Source organism: Micrasema longulum, unplaced genomic scaffold, assembly GCF_059751315.1.
Source record: "Micrasema longulum isolate JH-2025_06_02 unplaced genomic scaffold, ASM5975131v1 h1tg000281l, whole genome shotgun sequence".
Classification (NCBI taxonomy): domain Eukaryota; kingdom Metazoa; phylum Arthropoda; class Insecta; order Trichoptera; family Brachycentridae; genus Micrasema; species Micrasema longulum.
The window spans coordinates 809,587-833,555 of record NW_028277485.1 but is presented as its reverse complement, the minus strand read 5'-3'; the positions used below and the strand labels follow the sequence as shown (position 1 = coordinate 833,555).

Genomic DNA, 23,969 nt, shown 5'->3' with positions numbered 1-23,969 from the left:
AAGCAAACGGAGTCGACGCAAACAAGAATCATCTCACTTCAGTCGTTCTAACCTTGTGTTTACTGCTACTCGTGACGCCATTTTATCTCTACCACTACGCTTTGCTTTGCCCACGGACCCCGTTGCCTACTTACCTGACTACTTTGCTCGTTTATTGGACTCTGTTTTACATAACGATTTGGATTTTTTACTTGAAAGTGTTAAGGTTTCCTAGGACAGCGGTGCCCGTATTTTAACGGCCGTAGTGAACAGTGATGCGGTTGACAGCCGTCGTAACGGTGACTAGAAAGTGGTTTCCTATAAAAATAGTGTTGATAAAGCTAGGGTTTCCTAGGACAGCGGCGCCCGTATTTTAACGGCCGTAGTGAACGGTGATGCGGTGGACAGCCGTCGTAACGGTGACTAGACAGTAGTTTCCTAGGAAAACGATGTTGATAACATCGTTAAAAAATAAAAACACTCTCTAGTCACTGTTACGACGGCTGTCCACCGTATCACCGTTCACTACGGCCGCTAAGATACGGGCACCGCTGTCCTAGGAAACCCTAGCTTAACACCGTTAAAAAATAAAATCACTCTCTAGTCACCGCTACGACGGCTGCCTACCGCATCACCGTTCACTACGGCCGTTAAGATACGGGCACCGCTGTCTTAGGAAACCCTAGCTTTAGAGATGAGCTGCGCGTTAAGTGAATATGCAGAAATGCACTATTTTTTTGGAGTTGCACAAGGCCAACGGTCATGAAGCAGCACGACTGTATCGGGATCAACTTCGACGCCGACGTGGACCACAACCTGATCGATGTCCCAATCATCATGTTTTCAGAAACAAGCACAACACATTAATGGCAGGCCGCATTCCTGGTCGAGTAGGCCATCGTAAAGGAGCCCTTTAAAGTAAATCCGGATCGCAGAGAAATAGAGCTGGAAGAAGTTCGTAGGAATTCATCAATGAGTACGAGAGAGTACGAGATCAATATATAGCTCGTACTCTGAACATCCCAAGATCATCCATTCAAGACATACTTCACGAGGAAGGATACTACGCATATAAACTCAAGCAACTCCATATAAATAATGCATTTCTGCATATTCACTTAACGTGCATCTCATCTCTAACACTTTCAAATAAAAAAAATCCAAATCATTATGTAAAACAGAGTCCAATAAACGAGCAAAGTAGTCAGGTAAGTAGGCGGCGGGGTCCGTGGGCAAAGCAAAGCGTAGTGGTAGAGATAAAATGGCGTCACGAGTAGCAGTAAACACAAGGTGAAAACGACTGAAGTGAGATGATTCTTGTTTGCGTCGACTCCGTTTGCTTGTTATCCCTCTCGTTTACCCCAGATCTAGCCACAGAGAGTGAGAGAGACAGTAATATTCATTACCTGATCCATTGTTATTCTAGGTAAAAAGGATTAACGGACAACCCAATGTCCGAAAACATTCATGATTAAACTTAAAATATCCAGATCTTAGCTTTCTTACATTTTTTTACTTTACACACTTTCTTTCATAATAAGCCTTGGGAATGATAAAAAATACAATAATTTATTTTTTTAATCAAATGTCTATCTTAGGAATTTTCCGCCCCAGTATCTTATCTAGAGCAGTTTTCAAAGTTATCCGAAAACAATGAAATTGCCTTTTTAGATTTTTAATTTAAAGTTGAAAATTCAAGCCCGACTCGCTTAAATATAAATTCTCAATTTTAGGTCAAAACTTTTTGAGGTTTCATAATTGTTATGAAGCTGATTATTTTATGAGTAAAAGCACAATTTAAATTAAATAAGATGCAAAAAAAATATTTCATAAAAACCTTCCACAAATCACAAGAAAAATAATTAAAACTGATCCGGTAGAAAATTTTCAAAAGCCAATTTAAAAAATCATAACTCGAAAACTACGCAATATCGCGGAACATACATGGGGGTGATTCGAATACCCCTAAACACGAGACACCTACATATTTTCTTTGGACGTCACGTCTCTGGCCATCCTGTATATGACAGCAACGGAGTACCTACCTCCCGGTTAAATTTAGAGTATGCGTGTTGGAAATGGTCATCTCGTGTAAATCGTTATTTTTTATTGACATGTGTTATATTTTTGATGATTGATGATTTTAAACTATCATTTGAGAATACAATGCCAGTAGAAATGATTAATTCAACTTAGAGTAAATCCCGATATATATTTTTGCATAGTTCCATAGGCTCCCTTTGTCTTTAAAAAATATCGATTGTACTGCGGAAAGAGAAATGAAAAAAACAAAAAATGCTAACAATTTTTTTAAAAAGGGATAAAGAAATCAAGAGACAATCAAAAGAAAAAATAACAATGTACTGAGAAAAAATTTAGGTTGGTATACGAACAAAGGATGTTGAGTACTTAGAGCATTTTTTTTTTCCCAAAATAACCATTTATCTGTTAAAATGTTAAGAAAAAAAGTGGTTAAGTTACAACTAGCCCCTAAGTTGGTGCTAACGACTGATCCCGGGTGAAAAAAAGAACTTTTAACCAAAAGAAAAGTGAAAAAAATTTTTGAGCGAATGGTTTTTTGATTATCGATGATTACAGACTAAATCTACAATATTACGTCGAAAATATTTCACATAACTTACCGCGTTTTGCTACAGCAGCGATTACACCGAAAATTAGTACGGAAATTTAGTTTTACACCTCAAAAACACATTTTCAAAAAAATTTTCATCGCAAGATCAACTGCACGATATTGCCTTCGAAAGAAAAACTAGCATCCAGACTTCCCGCTAAAAACAACTGTTGCGCTGCCATGCGGTAGGTGGGGGTATTTAAATTTTCAAATGTCTGGGTTCGTTTATCACCGTTTTACCGTATTTTTTAAAAATTTAAGTCACTTGAAAACGAAAACCAAGTGCCAAACTATGTAGTAAAACACACATTTCGAAGTTCTGTCTTAAAATAAGGAAGAAAAACATCAAAAACGAAAATAATTTTCACGTTAGTTTACGAAAATGACACCGGAGGGGATTTAATCGATACGGAATACTATAGGTACTTACCAATACTATGATGATATACTGTTTACAATGCACTCACATTAAGATACCGGTATTATTGAGACTTTCAAAAACACTGAACAACTAAACAATACTGAATTTAAACAAAAAATATTTATTTCAGCTGTTAAAATGTATATTTACTTGTCATTTCACTGAAAATTTTAATCGCGGCGTTGTTCTTTTAGTACCGAAAAATTGAGATGCACGATGCACTACTTGCGAATGTTTACACCAGAGACCGGCACGGTACAATATTTACAAACTTCAGCTATTACATATTCACGAGTAATATTATCATAACAAAACTGAAAAGTTTCATGTAAAATCACTGGTAATGAATTCTGCAGTTATCAGTATACAAAAAAGATGCTATATTAACAATCGACGGTGAAATGTAGATACTGTCAACTACATAGAAAAGCAAAATGACATTATAACCTATAAATCTGTCAAAACCGAAATTAAGAAAAATGCTTTAAAAAGTTGAAAAACTCACCTTAGATTCTATTGACACCTCCTCTTTGTACCCAATTTCTTGCTTCAATCTTTTTATAAAATTTGGTTCATCTGGTTTAATATAGGCGATATTTCTTTTAGACATGGCAAATGACACACATTTAATGTTTAAATTTAAAAATGACGTTGATAATACAATGCACTGAACACGCTAAAATACAGTTGATCACGCACAAAATATAAACAGTAGATATAGTATTAAAAAGTCGGTTTTATAAACAAACGTGTTATCGCTTACAAAGTGCACGAATCATTCCGACGAGTGAGTGACAAATTGTAATTATTTATATATTTTATAAGTGTAAGCCGCAAAAGTTTTCGAGTACTGGATCACGTGTTTTTGTTAATGTTTTGGTTGTAATTATCGGAAGGTATAGAGTTATATATTATTGGCACCGTCAACTAAATACGTAAATTACTATGCTACTTTTAAAACTGACGTTTGACGTTCACCGGCCGACACTACTAGCAGTTGGCAACGATGACCGTTGATAATTGACAGCTGCTTAAAGAGTTGGTTCGTAGGTTGGTAGTTGAAGTTTACTATGGTTTACTGCAGAGATAATGTAGAACTATAATGCATAGATACAAGTGGCAAGTGGTGGCACCTAGATGGCGTCGTCAAATAATACATCAAAAATCAAATAGTTAGTAGTGACGTGCATGATTGATTCAGATATTCGATTACCTTAATTATTTTAATTAGTAAAAAATGAGCATTTTGACAATGAACATAGGTACCGTCAGATGGGATAATTTGAGATAAGGGTCTAACTTGAGACGTTTACTGTTAAAATTTAAATATTTTTATTTTGAATTTTTACACAAAAATATTCTCATGTGTGTTCTAATAACATTGTGTATATATTGCAAATTACAACGTCATAGATTTATATGTATACATATATATATATATATATATATATATAACAAGTCAGGCAACAGTACAGCCCAAATCTAGCCTTGGCTTCCTTTAACTTTTGCCTCCAACTCCGCCACTCTAAGCAGCCATTTTCCAATTTGCAACTTGTAGAAGCTGTGCTGCATCTTATTTAACTTCATCCTTCCACCTCAGTATAGGTCTTCCAACTCTTTGTTTACCCCCTGGATCGAACGTGAATTTATTTTTGTTAAATTTGGAGTGCCAATACAGGATTTTTTTAAAAGTCAGAAAAGTTAGTGTTTCCGTGTAACCAGAGACATGTCACATATGTCTCAAATTATCAATTTGAATTGAATTTTTTAAATGGTTTTATATTCATATTTTATTGTATTTTCATATTTTACATAGTTTGCGTGGATCTACAAAAAACAAAAGTGGTGGGAAATTACCCATATATGAGACTTATACAAAATAATAATTGAGTAAAGTATCCGGCTTTTGAGGATGTCTATGTTAAGGGTGTCAAAAAAGATAGTCCCGATCAAATACTGCAATAAAATATGCCTGAAAAGGATTCTTTTGCAAGGTAGAGATCTAGAGTTGGTATTTTAAATACGACCGGGAGGGTTTCTCAGATATTTCTAATTTGATTAGAGTAGTTAATTTTGATTCACGAAAAGTGGAGTGAAATTCTTCTAAATTGTCAAAGGGAATTTTTGTTGTAATATCCAGCCTGATATTCCCTCCGATATTAGGTCTGGCCACTGTTGCACTCCATCCCATCTGTTTAAAATTAAAATTTTAAACTCCAATGCCTGCGAACGAGGAGGCATTGGAGATCTTAATCACATTTGATTTACATGTCCTTTAATGACTGGGAGGCAAAAATTATTTGATATTTGACTTATGTTTTTTATAACCTTTTCAATTCATTTATCTCAAATATTTTTTTACAAATTGTTTATTGATCAATTCTGTGTATATTTTTTTTATATTCAAACTGTTTCCTATTATGATTTGTAATATTAGTTTCATTGAAATAATTATGTTAAAGTTAATTCTTTATTTTTTTACAACAAATTTATCTTACATTTCTAGGTTTATGTAAAATATTTTTACTTCGTTATTACTCCCTGGCGTTTATTTTTTAATTTTTATTTTAATAGTTTAAATTTATCATTGATAAGTATAAGATTATGTTTGTCAATATTTTGATTATTTTGATGTAATTTTTATGGTTATTACCTATTATTAGTAAGTTCTATCTTCATTCTAATATTTTATTTAAGGTTCTCTTAAATAAAATCGGTTAAATAGGTTTTGGTGGTTTTTTCTGTAAGTGCCTATTTCAATTTATGTTGATTTTTTTAGTATAGTTACACTTTTATTATTACAATTATTATTTTATGTTATTCTATAGTCAATCGTTTATATCTATATTATTATTTCTTTCTATTTGTGTTGTTCTTATGTTTATTGTAAATTAATGTTACAAGTTTTTGGCCGATGTTATCATGTTTTGGTAGAAGGAAGAAAAAGAGGAAACGTCAAGATTGGATAAATGCACCATTTTATATAATTGAAAACGAACTTGAAAACGAGGTGGAAGCTGAAAGTTCGATTCTGTTCAAGTTAGCCCATCTGATGATATATGGTCACCAACCTACTAAAATACAAATAAATAGTATTAGGTTAGTAAATAAACCCAATTATTGTGATGAACAAAGGTGGTTAAATAAAATAAAATACATACGTAATTAAACTTTAACATATAATTTAATTGGTATTTTTATCAAAATCATCAATTATGGAGTTACATCAAAAAATATCTACACAAAAAATCAAAGGTTAAAAAAAATAAAATACATATTATACTGAGCAGAAATAAGTTCTAAATGTGTTTGAAATAATTTATTTTTAAAAAAGTAATCTTAATAATAACTGTTTCTATTATTCAATACAATCCACACAACTAAATGCAATGAACGATATCAGTTTCATAATGATAGTTACCTTCAAATCACTGAAAAAAATAGCATAAAATATTTAGGCATTATAATTGATAAAAATATAAAATTGAAGGAGCAAATAAATAATGTTATATACAGAATGAGAAAACTTATAAATGTATTCATTACATTAAGGAATATATTAACCATCGAAAAATTAAAATCAATTACTTTGCATTACCCTAATCCATATTACAGTACGAAATAATCGGACGGGGTGGTGCTTTTAAAACAAATATTTTACTAGTTGAAAAAATACAAAAATTAATTTTAAAAGTTATTTTGAGAAAACCGTCTACTTTTCCCACTCTTCGATTATTTAAAAATAAGGTTTTAGATATAAAATTGTTATTTAAAAAGAATCGTTTGCTTCGAATACACGAAGACAAAATAAATAGTACTATTTTTAGGTCACAAAACTTAAGTACGCGACCTAGAACAGGTGGTAAAATCTTAATTCCAAAATCAAAAACAACTACAGAACATCATTATACTTTGTTAGGGCCAAAACCAAATTGATAAATATTTAGTTTATCAAATAATATATTTTGTAAAGAACGCATTTAAATCACTAACAACTTGGTTCCGAAGATTTGGCGGGTTAAAATAATGCTTTACAAAGAACATTTTATTCGTTAATTTTGTATACCGACTAGCGATTTCGGATGTTGTTGTTCTGTTTTGCAACATGTTCATTTCTTTCAAAAGTATCGTATATCGTTAATAATTGTTTTATGCCCTTTTAAATGTTTTCTACTTAAGTTGAGATATTTATTTTACTGTGTATACTTTGGATCCTCATATTTTTTATGTCATATTTCAAAGAACCGGGCATTTGTCCTATACTTAAGTATTAAGATCCTAGTTTAGTTTATTGTTTTTTGTCCAAGGATGTCACGTATTATTTAATTTATTGAGGAAGAGAAATCTTGTAATTGTTTGAAAGGGTCTCAGAAATATTTTGTTTGGCACTTAAATGTCAGTAATATTTTTTATAGAATGCAATCGAAATAGGTTTTGGAAAGCTTGTGAGAGAGTAACAACCTTTAGTCTTCTTCTTGGAGTCTGTAAGTGCTTTTGTAGAGTTGCTGGCGGAAAGTCAGACCGTAGCAAGCGATAAGTGTATGCATTCTTGAGTGTTACGTGTATTAGGTAAACGTGTTTACCTACGTAATCATTTAAAGAATCTGAGTGTTACGAGTTATGGATGTGAGGGTGTGATTGCCCTGTGGTTTTATTTGAATTGATTTGTGTGTCATTGCGGAATTTGGATAGTAAATAGTATTTTGAAGAAACTGTGTCCTTTTCCTCATTCGCATGTCACCCGAAATTGGCGAGAACGTTGAAGCAAGAACCCTGCACCAGCTAGAGATGCAAGGCGGTAAAATTACCGCGGTATTTTACGGGAATTTTACCAGATTTTTGTAAAATACGGTATTTTTCGGTAAGAAACGAATTTGACGTACTAATTTTAATTTTTCGAAGAGATTACAAATACGAGTAGCTTTGTTTTAGGACACTTTACATGACTGCAAAAACCAGGTTTGGATCGCGTTGCGGTAAACTACCGTATGTTACGGTATTTTACCGCGACTTTTGGTAAAATTACGTAATTTTACATCCATAGCACCAGCTGCCGTAAACATACTTACTGAGGAATATTTTTATTTAATGAAATGAACAAAGATAATAAAAAGTACAGACCAGAATAAAATATATTTAAGAAAGAAGTGAAAAATTATATTTATAATTCTTCTTCATTTAACGCTGATTAAAAATAACGTTTATAATTGTTTTTGTAATTTGTATATGTTATCCTCAAAATATTTACAATTAAAATAAAACGAACAATTGTAAGACGTCACTCCCCATTATGTATACAATAATTGTTTATTTCTTTAACGTAATGGGAAACATTAATGTAAATATATGTATTTAATATAAAGTTTAAAAAAATGTATTTAGTTGTCATATTGTGTTTTTGGTTATCTGAATAAATTTTGCTGTTTGAATAAAAAAAAAAACAAAATGTTCTTTTTACCTGAAAAAAATACCATTTTCAAATGATGTGTGTAATAAAGAAATGATAATTCATGTCACATGATAGCTTTGATTTTAGATAGAGAAATTAGCCTTTTGAAATAAAATTTAGGTTACAAAATTTTACAATTCCACCATATATTTTTAGTATTGTCATTTAAAGTTTAAAATCTTTTGTTTTCTTCTCTGTTTTGACAACCTCCTAGCTAGGTATTCATTTTAGTCGAAACTTTTCTCCTACAATGTAAAACGTCTGGCACATACTAGTCACTTCTTTTATGTGGTTTTGAGAATTAGAACTTTAGTAACTGGTTTGCATAAAATTATATCGTGCTTTCTATACCCACGTTGATATTTCCTTCTTTAACTTTTTTTATCAATTTTATAATGCCAGCAATGATTTAAGCCAAAAAAATAGCTGTTTAAACTGACCAGCAGTACAATATTGCAAATTCGGATTTTCTTTTCCAACACGATGATAACTTATGTAAGTTATACCTAAATTGATAATACTATTTAGACCGAGCCTAGAGTAATGTAGTCGCCACAACCGCAATGACAATAAATAACACACTGGAAAAAAATATGTCGTTGTTCGGAATCAAGCCTATTAGTTTTCTTCTGTACCTATCAATTATATAGTATTAAATATACCAATACTATTAAAATTCTTGTTAAATGTTTTACATATACGAGGGATGGTAGAATGTTTCCTATGATTAGTTAGGAAGATAGAAAATATCAGACAGTCTAGTTAGTCTGGAGGGTAAGCAAGTAGATTAATTAGTTTTGGGGAGTCAAATTATTATTTACAATTTTGTAAAGCAGGTCACATGGTATTCGATTATATTTATTCATATATTGTGCGCGTCACTAACAACTAGTGACGGCTAACGGATTATTCATAAACAAAATATAAACGGATCATAGACCAGAAAAGAGCCATAGAGTGCTGAAATCCGAAGACATAGACAATGCATCTTTTGTACTTAACTTATGATAATAAATTATAATGTTCATGAAGCCAGGAAAACTTATCAATAAAATATTTAAATTGGGAAATGTTTAAATTCGGTTTAATGTGATTTGGGAAAAATTCATAAAGTATCAATTTTTTAAAGGTTGTGAAAAAACTACTAAAATTTGAGTGATGTTATGCTTTTTTTTGCATCGCTTTTTTTTGCATACATTGCTGTAACGTTCACAAAATATTTAATAAAAAACACTTTAAAAATAATAAATCACCCAGTTGCTAAGAATATATAAATTGCTATAATTTTGGTGTGTACCTATAATAACAATGTCGTAAAAGCACTTCGTCATGTAGTTTGACCAATATATAAATTGCAATAAATCTAATCGATTTTATTAATCTAATCGATTACATTATGTTGCAAAGAATTGTTTACATTCATTATTTTGTTGAAAATAATCTAAATTTGTAATCTCAATTATATACCTTTCGGCACCTAATGAAGTATATGCCACTGCAACCGTAGTGTATGTTATTCATTTTTGTTAGATGAAGGTATAAGGTGACCGGTCTTGCGCTTAACTTGCTAATCCCCAAACAATGAAATATTGGTGAAATGACGGTTATTGAATGACAATGAAATGACGGTTATTGAATCTGAAACCTCTTCCATGGTAGGCAAACGCATTAGATCACAAGATTGACATATTAATATTACTAAAAAGAAATTATCGACGCAATGACACGACAATTTAGCATAAAATCGTTAGATTAATTTGGAATTACAACTTGACTCATTGAGAGGATCTTAAGGCTCATCATCCACCCGCGAAAGAGCCCTGGGGGACTCTCTTTCAGCTGCGCATAGAGGAAAGTTAGCCAAAATATTCTCAAGTAATACAAACTCTATGCAGATTAATGAGGGGGGAGGAGTATGTATGAACAGAGGCCCCCCCTCTCAGGATCCCCCGAAGTCCCCTTTTTTCTTTATTCAAAAAGAAAATATGTACAAAAAAATACAAACAATTAACACAAAAAAAGTACAGAAATAATGACTCAAGACCATACAGTAACACAGAATACAATGAAAATATATTTTTTTGCACTACTTAAAAAACTTCTTTAAAAAAAAACTAAATTTCACATGCAATCAAATAGCAATAGATTAGAAGCATTAAGAACTATAAAAAGAAAAGCAGCCTGACTTTTCTTCATATTAATGTATTCTCGTATTTTCTACATTGAAATAAATTCATGAAAAAAAAAAGAAATGAGCATTATGTTATATGTACTCATTTTAATTCATAAGTATGTAAATTGTTTCAGCCGATATAACAATGGCTTTGTTGAAGCAACTTCCCCTCTAGAAAGGATGTTAGTCGAAGGCCTAAATGGACAACAAAAATAAATGTACAAGAATAACATAAAAATATATATATGTAATAATTAACTTAACTAGTAAAATTATAACACAAATTGAAATCGGTAATATCAGATAAACCCCTCAAAAACTCGATAGTGCCCATTATTAGTTGCAGATTTGTGAATCCTTTTATCTTGTTTTCGAGCGATGTTATCATGTTTTGGCCCTAATAATTTGGAAAAAAAGTTCTTAATAATTATAAAAAATCTTATCGATTCAGTACCTACTGGAAAATTGAAAAAAAATCTGTGCTGTTATACAACTTCTTAGTTTTTTGTTGGTAGCCATGATGTCTCGCTCTAGTCGTATATTTTGTGAAGTTGGTCTCTGAATTCTGTGCCTACTTCAGTAAGGTCGAATGTTTCGCTCGCTGTGCTTGTCTTCGCAATAGGTAATTGTGTTCCTGTCAAAAGTTTTACTGTGGTTCTAATACTTGGGTTGAATTGTGTTGTTTCAAGCGTGGCTGAGTTTTATTTTTAACTCTGAGTACACGAGTTCATAGTAATTTTAAATTGTTGATCAAAAATTCAGTTGCACCGTAAATTCTACGGTAAAGGTTTATTTAGAAATCGTAATTCCGAGCGCGATTATCCAATACAGGTGTTTTCGACTTTATCCGTTCTGGTAAGCATACTTATTTTCTTTAAAATAAACTTGTTTGTATTGTCCTTGTTCTTTATTTGACACGTGTATGAAATATGAAATGGTATGTAAAAATCTGTATCAAAACTTTTAAAAACTATTAAGCATTTTAAAAAAAATGTTTAAAATACCAGCAACCATTCAACCAGTTATTGACTGAGTTGTTAATTTTGTCAATGTTCTAACGTTGTTAATTTGGACATTTTTATAAAGCTGTTTATATAGTATATAAAGTATAGTCACAATCATTTTAAGGAATGCTTTTTGTTGTACTTACTGCATAATTGAAATATTTATAACACATATGTACTTATTTTGACCATTCTTCTCATCTTCGATACTATCTTAAATCATTGTCAGATTGAGAATATCCTGTACATCAAACTCCGACTAATAAGCCAGTGCAATACTGCAATAGCATTAAAAATAAATGACCACAAATTCTTATTTTTATTACAATATATAATGCTAGTGTTATAAAGTTATAAGGAATAAGAGATATTGAATACCATCAAACTTTTGTATGCAACTTTAGTGTGTAGCGCTCTGGAGAGTGGTTCGGTGGTGTTGGGGCCTGAAGAAGCCACTCACTCACTAATGGTTGAGATAACACAAAAGAAGTTTCTTCATTACCTGTACATGAGACAGTATGGATACTACCAATTGCAGTACCTATCATTGTTCCTTTTAGGTATGCTTGGTATCACAAGTTTGTATGCCGGAAGGAGCATTAACTTGCTTACAACGGTCTTTAAACGGGTTCATTTACAACCCCGACATTTTGGAGTGCATAAAATTATATGTACCGAGCAACTATTTAAGAGCTAGACAACACAGACCATTTGTTCTTGCTGAATGCAGGGCAAATTTACTGTTAATGATGCCTGTGGGGAGGATTATTGGTCTGTTGAATAGCCTGCCGAGAGAAGTGGATCTTTTTAAATGTGTATTAGTGACTTATTCGTCTTTGTTTACTATTGTTTTTATGGACTATGTTGGACCTTAATAATCTATTGTGCTTTTTTCTCTTTTTTGGCTTTTTTGTCATGTTTTTTACTTTGTTTTTGTGACTAATAATATAATTTATGTACATTGTAATTGGCAGTAGTGCTGTATTGTACATTTAAATAAATAAATACTAAAATTCATTTGCATTTATAGGTATGGAGTTTTATAAACAGTGTAATATTATGTATGATACAGCAAAGTGCTCTAAATCTGTTAATGTCTATGACAATAAATTACTTTATAAGTGTTTAAGTTATGTAGTCATATGTAAAAAATACGTATACTTAAGTCGAGTGATTTTACATTTAGTTCTATGATTTATCATAGTCTAGATAATATTTGCATTTATATTTATTTTTACACTATTTATCACTATTGTGCACTTATTTGTGAACACAACATAATTTAGGAATTATTATAAAATGAAGGGGATGATTTTTTTTTTCCTGCTGTATTTGATCTACAGGGAACATGTAGACAGTTCAATTTTTATTCCCCATACATATCTTAAATTTATTGTTCCCTCTGTTGATTTTTGTTTATTGTAAGAGTGGAAACCTTTATTTACTGATGTACATGAGATTCTACTGAATTCTTCACCTAAAGAGATATATAACTGTGTAAAGTGATCACTTGAACTATATATTTTTAAATATCTATTTTTCCTCCCGCTATTAAAGTCATTTTAAATGTTTGATTATAGACCTTTCTAATGTCATACAGTACAAATCAAGTTTAGGAAGTATAGTTTTATACATTTACATTTTTACAACACACAATATTTAACGAAGCTGACATCAATTTCATAGGCCCTGGAAATGCCTAGCTTTCTGTAAAAAAAAGTTCTCCACATCTCTTGAAATACTTATCTACTGATATTTTGTTGGTCAGTTTTAATTTCTAATACCACATTCTTACGATACCAGTTCTCTATTTTTTCATCACTCTATAGTGCATGTATACTGCAATTATTGATAGTTGATTACATGCTACGAGTCATTTTATGCTGCAGATGTCACTCTAGAGAGCAGTTAAATTTAATGTCCTTGTGAAATAATAAACACAGTATACAAAAGTTATCATTTAGACCAGCCAATGAGAGCTCATAAGCCAGATAAGCTAATGTCTAGACTTCCATATTCATTTCTCAAAAATGTTCTTCATCTCGGTTTAAATATCTGTCAAACTTGAGTACTTACTTAATTTAAATATTGTACAGAATAACACCCAGAACCTCAATGTATGTTAGATCAACACAACAACATAATATAGCTCTTGAAGCAGTCATCAAAATCATAATCATTATTAAAATTTCTATTATTATATTGAATAACTTGTCTATTTTAAACTTGATAGTAAATAACAGTGTCAAAACGTGGAAAGCAAGTTGTAATTGAGCGAGTTTCAAACCTCGGACTCTGAATCCATATGTCTGCAACACTATTGTGGGACCACAACTGAGTTCTTACTATATTTACCTGTTGGATTTTCCCTATTGAGATATTACGCTCTTTAGATGAAATCCTAAGGGCATTAAAATCCAGTATTAGTCTACAAACATTCGGGCATTAAGGACTCTAAGGGGGATTAGGGGAAGTGCTTTATAAGCCCCTGGCGTCATTGCGAACTGTGTAAAATCTATTGTGACATCATTTGAACCTACTCAATATGTTGTTTCATCTTTACCTATAAAACAATACATAAAATATCGCAATAAATTGATTTGCTGTCATATTTACTCATTATTTATTTAAGTACCTGCTTAAATATTTTACTTTGGTATTAAAGTTGGGTCTCAAATAGGCAAATGAATGCTCCAAGGGGCCTTACTTTACAAAGTTATATCTGCATATTAACAAATAATCTGAATATTTTATTTCATTTGAATAGCATCATGTAATTTATTGTGCGTAATAGGTACTTACGTGTTTGTAATCAAATTATACATAATTATGAATAAAAATCTTCTAGAAATAATTTATTTTCAATAATATTATAATAAAAGTAAGAACCACCTCTTGGTGTATTGGTTAATACACTCGCCCGAGGTTCTGGATTTGGTTTCCTGAGCGATCAATGTGAAATATTTATTTAATAAGTAGGTGGCTTTTCGCTGTAATGTTAGTCTGATCGATAAAGCGTGAGACTGATCATTTTACTTAAATGCATTATCATATTATAATTTATAAGTTATGGCTTAAACACTGCGATTAAAGAACCAATACAGTGCCCTATGCTTAATTAGGTGCGGATATGGGAATAATTATAAATTCAATTAAATCAAATGTTTTTTTTGTTTTTTTTTGTTTTATTTACTTTGAAATTTACATAACATATAACCTTAATTAATAAATTATTTATTAGTGTCTAGAATAAATTATTGATTTACTTCCTACAGAGCAGGATATTAAAATGTTCTTTGTAAATCCCACTTTTTGCTAGGTCAACCTTCTGCCAAAGAAGTAAAACAGATACACAAAAATGTGTATTTTATATATAACACCGTCTCGCGGTACTGAGTTAATGTCATTCACCTTTTTGCGACGATTCTGAGATTGCCAACTGTCCCATCGTTGTTTGTGGACCATTACGATCAACCTACATACATAATAATATTACAGGCGTTATCTTAACTGCGCACACCCCACGCTAAAAACGGCGTTTCATTTCGCCTTCACGAAGTGGGCATCATTCAACAACTTGGATATTTTTACTCAGTGTTTCTATTTTAGTGTTTTCCGTTTTTTACGTGATGGATTTTTGTGGGAGGCGCACGCTGGCTCTGGCACACTTGAAACCGGCCCATAATGAACTTTGTCCGGCGTCCGCAGTGCTTATTATGTCCGAGTATATTTATAACTTCGCTGGTTACATTCATACTTGCTCTATATCTCATTTTAAAGAAAAACATAACAGGATTTCAATTTTCTTTATTTACGGTTTAAGTCAATGAATTATTACAGTGTGCATGCACGAAAGTAATGTGTATAGAGAAACATTATGTACAAACGGAGAAAAAAACACATTGAACAATATTGATAATTATTAGCGACCGACCGAAACAAGATTTTCACCGATACTGAATTTCGGCTTCTGTTATTTTTGTAATTTTTTTAAACCTTAATTTAAAGCTTTATTTCAACGATTCGCATTTTAAAATTTGAAATACTTATATATTTTTGCTATAACCTATTAATTTATTTATTTTTTAATTTAATATGCTTGCGTATTTAGGTATTTTTGAACAGCTTATTTGATATTTTGTAGATTATTAATATTGAAGTAGAACATATACATACTCACTCAGTATTCATTTAAAAATAATGGTTTAATTGTTAATACTTGTTTACACCACTTAATTAATTAGTTTTAATGGCGGGTTTCGTGTTAACTATCCCATTTTCAGGACACACATTAATAACTTACTCGAATTTATGTGTGAAAATTCATTATTCCAAAATATATGAACGATACAAAGATTTCAATAACGTCGGTCGATATATTTTTATATTTTTTTAAGTGATGTAAATTAATCAACTGTTTGACCATGGTTTAAAAATTAATGAATTTGATGGTTACCTAATTACGATAATATGATAATTATCCAAAAAATAAAAATACCTTTACGTCAGTATTCAATAAATAAAATCGATCCAATATTTATCACTGTTATATCTCTAATAATTATGATAATAATTCACATTTGTTGATTGATAACACGTCATGACAAGAACAAATATATATTTTTTAAAACGTAGTGATTAACGATTTATTTATGTAATTAATTACAAGTACTTACATATTATTATTTAAATGAAAAATAACTAATGTTCTACATTCTGGACAACACATTATAATTTTAACAAAAATCAAAGACAATAAAAACGTACTTATACTGGGTAGATCTACTATTGATCGCTAGCCGATTTCACACACACAACACGGTAAAATTAGGTTGGATTGGTTTTTATTTTATTATTTATTCAGTGGCTACTCTCAGGTAAAAATCCCGCAAAAGGAAATCAACTTTAGATTAGTCGACTTCATAGTGTGCTGGTCAGTGCGTTTGCTTGCCACTAAATAAATCATTAAAAAATATATATTTAATACAGCGAAAATCACGCAATTTTATCGTGGCATGTGGATTTTATCGACCCTCTGAAACGGGTCTTAACTCCTGATAAACATACCTACTGATTACTGATAAACAGATTCGCCTCGTTAAACTAGCTTAGCTGAAGATCATAGAATTATAATATATTAATTCTACGCTGAAGAAAGACTAAATTTTTTTTTCATAGTCTTTATTCAATAAAATATACACATTATTACAATATTAATACATTATAAAGAAAACAAAGCAATAAAATATATTTTGTCCCGATAAACTTTCAATGATACTTTGTCATCGGGTGCTCAGACATTAGTTTTAAATAATAATCAAATAAAAAGAGTACAGACATAATACTGTATACGTATAAAAAATAATGAACATATATAATTTTGTTTTTAATGATTTGAAAATATTATTAAGAAGAAAAAAGCTCAACAAAACCAGATAAAAATAGTTTAAAGAATTTTTTTTTTTAAAGTAAGAAAATAGAGTAAAATAATACAATTAAAATTAAAGAATAGCAATTTACCTGAATATACTTTAAATATAGGAAAAAATATAAACACACATAAATAGTGTGTGCAAATGTAATCGAAACAAGATAAAACATAAAACTAAGTAAATCGCAAATTTCAATCATATCTACAGAAAAAATAAAAATTAAAAGTACACATTAAAACCTTTATGTACTTACTCCATATGGTATTTTGGAAGATTTGCGTGATTCCTTTACAGTAATCTAGATATGAAACGAAATTATTTACAAGATCTTTAATTACCATGTATGAGATCTCATGTACGATTCCCGAAAAGGTCGATAGTTTAATTAATATTATTTACAAAGGCCCTCGTGGTGTAGTGGGTAAGATGCTTGTCCCCGGGTTCGATTTCCGGTGAGATCACAAAAACATAAACATGTTTTCTTTAAGCCCGAGTGTTCTGTGCTGTAATTAACCACTGTAATTGACTGACCTGTTGTAGTATGAAAGAACAAATATTCACGAATATCTTTATTGTATTTTTCTCTAATAATTATTATATCGATGGTCTGGTCTAGAAGACAAAGTGCCAATTACAGAATTCAATTTTTTCAGGAGAGTAGTTTAAAGTTTGACAAGTTGCTTTTTTGTCTTCGTTTCCATGTGACTTACGAGTATTATTAATAATATGCTACTATGGTTTAGTATGAGATGAACAATTGAACGTAGTTATGCAGAAGCAGCCAGCCAGGGAGAAGTGAAACAGAAATAATAGCACTTTTATGAAACGAGTAATTAATCAAATCTACACAACAGTTGAAATGTCTTGACTTTGACAAATGGTAAACAATGAATACATTAGTTTTTTTTTTATATTGAAAACAAGAATTTAATTATGTATTTAACCAATTTTAACCAAGTTTTAATAATTTTTAAAGTACCGTACGATTTTCCTAGTGTTGTGGGGGTCTTCTGCAAATTGAAAAATGCCGTTATTGTGATGGACACTATTTTCAGAACGTGATTATTACGATTTTTTGGATGAAAGCGGCCTGGCTGTTTTAAGCAGAACATAGAATTGACCTTACTGCGCCCGGAAAACACCAGTATCTCATTTTTTCAAAATTGTGGACTAGCTGCTTTCTGCATACGTTCAATTTGGGTTCTAGTGAGTGGTACGAAATCCTCATTCAATACATTTGAATTTGAAATTTCTAAATATATTTTTTGTACTTAGCACGTTTGTCTTCTAGTCTAGACTCTAGACCATCGATATTTAGTTATTTTTTATAGGTTAGTGTAGTCTGTTACACATAACACCACAGGGGCTGACATATTACGATTATCAAATGTCATTTGAACATATTATGTAAATAATATGTTTTATCTATACCTATATAAAGGTGAAACTTTTTGTGATGCATTTATTAGCACCTAAAGTGTCCCAGAGACAAGCCATCGTGTTTTGAATCGTCACAGACGCACAGTGTTTTAAGTGGAACAAGCTAAGTGGACAAAAATATTTTTCGGTATTTTAGGATATCACGGCCTCAACTATGTTGTGTAATGCCAATTTGAGGTGTCCCTAATATCGTGTGTTTAAGATTGATAGGTTTGTCCTTAACTCTTGTGTGGCTGTTATGTCACCCTAGTCTACATACGATACAAGATTTAATGTATCTTTTTAAAAAAAAATATGAAGTAATTTTTGTAATCGTCAAATTGACATTTTCACACCGGATTTGGAAAGTGAAGTTTGTAAAAATATGCAGGATTTTAATAAAAAAATTATGTATTCTTGCAATGTGGAGAATGAATGTGACGCCAATACAGCAATAAATCTGCACATATAAGAGAGAGCGCGAAGATAGAACTCATAACAAGGAAGACAGAGACGCTGTTCTGTGTCCGGTGTTTGTGTGAAAAAGATTCAGTCGATTATTGATAGTGAGCGTGGGTACACCCATTTAAGATAATAATAATAATCATGGTTTATTAACAAAAATTACAATTTCTTTATCTACTGCATACACAATTAGGTGATAGATTTCCCTGGATCATGTCTAGTCTGCCTAACTAGGTACAACCTGTTTTAAGGCAGACATGTTTATGCAAAATAAACAATAACAATACTACCTAATAGTTAATTTATTATTATTTATTATAAGATGACCGGTGTATTTATGATTTTTAATTTATTTTGACAGGGCTAAATTATATTATTATTTTTATAAATTATGAAAAAGGAATTATTAAAAATAATGTATATGTTCTTTTTTAAAATGTCTGAAATTTAGAATATTCTTACTTTCGCTTGAGGTAACACAATGTTACATCCCCGCGCATGTGTTTTCTAACTTTTGAGGGGAATTTGTTTGACTGATTTAAAAAAAAATATTAGAAAATAAAGACACGTACACAGTATTGGAAAATACGTTAAAGTATATATTTTTTTGTGAATTTATAACCTAACACTTCGTGATATATACTCGTACCAGTGTAAGTCGAGCGATATTCGATCACGGCGTTGCACCCCTTTCAGTCAGTCATAGTCAGTAGAAATTCATGTGCAACAGTAATTTTAGAATCATCAAAGCTGTAGATTTTGTAAATTTATTTGTTTCTTAAACAACTGATTTGATCAGCTGAGAGTACTTCGTAGACGATGGCCATTGGCTTTGCCAAATAATGTTGAACTTGTCAAGTACTTTAATTGGAAACAATTATAATACCAACGGAAACTCATTGGTATTTTCAAACTCTGTTTACTATTGCCAGAATTAAACATACCATTTACTTATAAGTATGAATGATGAACTAGGGAAGTACACTATTCAACATCGCGTGGTACCTGTATTAAACGCTCGACAGCTTTATCTAACACGGTTAAGCTAGGGTTTCCTAGGACAGCGGTGCCCGTATTTTAACGGCCGTAGTGAACGGTGATGCAGTGGATAGCCATCGTAAAGGTGATTAGAGAGTGTTTTCCTAGGAAAACGGTGTTAAATGGTGTTGATAACACCGTTTTCCTAGAAAACCACACTCTAGTCACCTTTACGACGGCTGTCCACTGCATCACCGTCTTGCATGGTAGACAAACGTGCTGACCGTATATAATACGCTTCGTTGCTAGGTTTTTTTAAGTGTCTGCAACACAAATGACTATTTTATGAACTTTCACTAATGTCTCTTAAAGTGTACGATTTTTTTTACTTGACAAACGTACTACTTCTGCAGCGGTCATTAATTCACACAGACAACGCATGTAGATGAGTTCATCAATTTGACGATTTTTTTTGTTTTAAAAGAGGAATCTTTGAACGTTTTTTGGTGTATTTTCGAAGCAATATCCACTCTAGACGGTGTGTGTGATTGTAGTTAAGTAGTGCTTATTTCAAGTTACCGGTGTGTCCACAGCGTCTAACCAACTTTTGTTTTTTGCCAAGAAGCGCTCCTTGGACCTCCCGACAGCTGCCCATCTTTCGAAAATTTTCGATAAAATGCTGGCCAATTTAAGCTTGTACAATAAATAATTACAATCTAAACAGGCGTGATCTTCGAACGGTAGTAAAATTACAACTACGAGTAATTTGTCATTGCAAATTTACTTTCTTAATTAAGCTAGGGCTTCCTAGGACAGCGGTGCCCGTATTTTAACGGCCGTAGTGAACGGTGATGCAGTAGACAGCCGTCGTAACGTCTACTGGAGAGTGGTTTCCTAGGAAAACAGTGTTAAATGGTGTTGATAACACCGTTTTCCTAGAAAACCACACTCTAGTCACCGTTACGACGGCTGTCCACTGCATCACCGTTCACTACGGCCGTTAAAATACGGGCACCGCTGTCCTAGGAAACCCTAGCTTTATCTACCTTTCGATATCGGTCACTCATCAGTGTGTAAAGATCAATCCAAACTATTTTGGGAATAGTACTTTGAATATTTACATTAATCACTTATCAATTCGGAAAATCTAGTTATGAGTTTTACGCGAACGGCTACGCTACTGTGAGATGGTCGAACGGTTCAAAAACCACGGAGATTGTTCTTTGATTTAAAAATATGTAACTAGAAATTACCCTGACCAACTCTCGGGCACCCTCTAGTTTTAAGTGTTTCCTACCAATAACATAGGCCACCGTGCGCTTTCACATACTCAGACTAGATATGTAGACATACATGTCTACACATCTAGTCTGAGTATGTCCTACTTAAATAATTGTTGAATTAACTAACTGGTAAAAGAAGTATCGAAATTGGAAAATTGTTTTCAGGCGTTGCCTAATAAGTGACTGGTTCATCCGGATGAATCTCACCCACATGGTAAAGGTTTCAGCTCTTTTACTTCACAAAAGTCAACCGATGGAAGAGATGGGGAAATGTGGATGTTTAAACATAAGCAGAATGGTAAATGTTACACAGTGTGTAAAGTGGCCACTCACCATACAACAACAAGTCATAAGCTCTTTAAATGCCTAGACTTCCATATTCCCTTCTCAATAGTGTTTTCCTCCTCTGTTGCAACACATTTAGATATGAATCCAGCCTATCTGTAAACATTTGGACATACTTAAAGAAGAGAAAACATTAAAAATATAATACATATTTATAGTGGATTTTTACGATTCTAATGATATATATCAATGTGTCCAAAACAAGTTTTTATTAAAAAATTTCGGTTTTAAAAATATGCACATCTAAAACGGCCCGCAGTTGGCATCACGTCATTTTGACGTCACGCGTTATGACTGCTGACTGCGCTTCTAATAAACGCATCGTACAAGTTGGGCGTCAAAACGTCACACGTGCCGTTTGTCGTACAGGGCGTGAAACGTCTCGTTTTTGGGTAATTCAAAATATGCATAATTCAAACCGTTCTTTTAGATTTTTAGAGAAAATTTATTCGACGTCGCACGAAAAAAATATTAATATCGTTATCATCGTAATTTTTTGCTCATTTAAGAACAAAAAAACATGAAAATACACTATTGTCGAATAACTCCGATTGTTGGCAAATCGAATAACATCAAATGTCCATCGTGACTTGTAAAACCAAATTGTCTTTCTACGGAGACGACAGGCAAATGTACAATTTATTTCTTATGTTTTTTTAAAATTCCTTTTCAATAATCGGAAGGAGAGTAAATTGGCCTTTAAATTTTTGGGACACAGGCATTTTTATCATTTCCTTTAGGTATAATCCTAAGGAGGCCCTCTTTCCACGAACTTGGAAAATATCCACGCGACATGCAGGGCCCAAACGAGGCAAGCATCTCGCTTGGCATACTTCCAGACATTCTTTAATTCTGGTCATTGATTTGATCTAGGACGGGAGCCTTCGTTGGACCAACAACTGATGCAATTATATATCCCATATCCGGGCAACCGAGACTGGGTAAAGGGTAATTTATGGCGTTAATGAAACATAAAAAATAATGTTTTTATTAGAAAAAAACATGTTATTAAAGCGAAGGTTTTGTTTTAAACGTCAACGCTATTTAAGGTTTGTTTTTGATGTATTAAGGTCAGCGACCCGAATACCTTACAATTTGGAGGTCACATTTTGTGTTTTTACTGTCAAGGTTTAGTGTTTAGTCACATGTCATACATATGTTGTTTATTGCTTCTTACGGTCATTAAATAAACACCCACATACTAAAACGCAACAGTTAATCGCTTGGAAATATTACATTTATTTATTATATTAATTAAAATAAAATATACAATAACACATACTCATATCAAATACACACTTACCCTGTCCTTAAACCTACCCTCACACCCATATACAATCACACACATATTCACATACCTACCAAAACCACACTCCACTTTTTTTACACACGCATCCTCACACACAAAAAAAAACTCGCACACATGCACTTCTGTAAATTATATTTAACTGAACTGGATTTTTATAATTGTATTTATGTGGAAAACTGATTTGGCTTTATTTTATGTTTTTTTTATAATGTTGTGTATATTTCTTTGTATTGCTGTTGTTTTTCTTAATAAACAAAATAAAAAAAAATAAAAACACGTTAGGCCTACCGTTGAGCATGGTTTAGTCTTTTGGTTTTTGTTTTTATGTTTTTTTTATACAATACTCGTATTTGCCTTGATAAGATTTATCTAAAAAATCGATTTAGGTACGATTTTCAAACTGTCGCTCTGAATATTAATTCACTGGAGCTCTATTGCATAGAACAAAAGCGTTCCAAATTTTCGAATTGGTTTTTAGTTTAACAACAAACGTGTAACGGAAGGTTTCGGTTTGCGCTTGCAATTCTCGACCCGAGTACCTACGGCCCGTTGTATTTCTGTTCTTCTTCTTCTAGTGCCTTGCCGGTTCTAGTATTTCTGGTAACTGTAGCTAATTAGGTGGTTAATAATCATGGAATTGTTTTTCTCCGGTAACTCTCAGGTCGTCGCGCACTAAATTGGGTCTCAAGTTGTGGAAGGGCAGGATTTGATCTTTGAGCCTCTGATTCGCGAGTCTGCGTCTTTATAGATTGCGAGCACGCGCAAGAGTTGAATCGTTCCAAATCCATTGGATTATCGTCTAACGTTGAGTTGAGACTTGGGACATATACATATTAAATACCTATAAATAAACATATGACAAATTCATTCATTTTATTATGCCATGTCCGCTCCCTATTTGGAGCATATGGTTTCCACAAAGATCCTCAAAGCATCTGTCAGCTGCTAGCTCCTGTGCATCCTCCCAAGCCAGGTTAGCGTCCTGTAGTTCTGACACGAACTGCCGACGAACAGTCAGCAGTGGACGTCGAGAATCTGATGCCTTTTTAAGTAGGCAAGCGTTGTTAAGGCTCTCAGGAG

The 23,969-nt window shown here is 32.2% G+C and overlaps 1 protein-coding gene across 2 annotated transcripts in view; it reads left to right on the top strand.

Moving 5' to 3' along the window:
- The first annotated feature begins 11,232 nt into the window (after positions 1-11,232).
- whd (carnitine O-palmitoyltransferase whd) overlaps positions 11,233-23,969 on the top strand; it is an 85,367-nt gene continuing 72,630 nt past the window's right edge. For both annotated transcript variants that reach the window (XM_088224387.1, XM_088224386.1), the window contains exon 1: positions 11,233-11,509. The gene's annotated coding sequence lies outside the window, so the exon portion shown is untranslated. The remainder of the gene's footprint in view (positions 11,510-23,969) is intronic.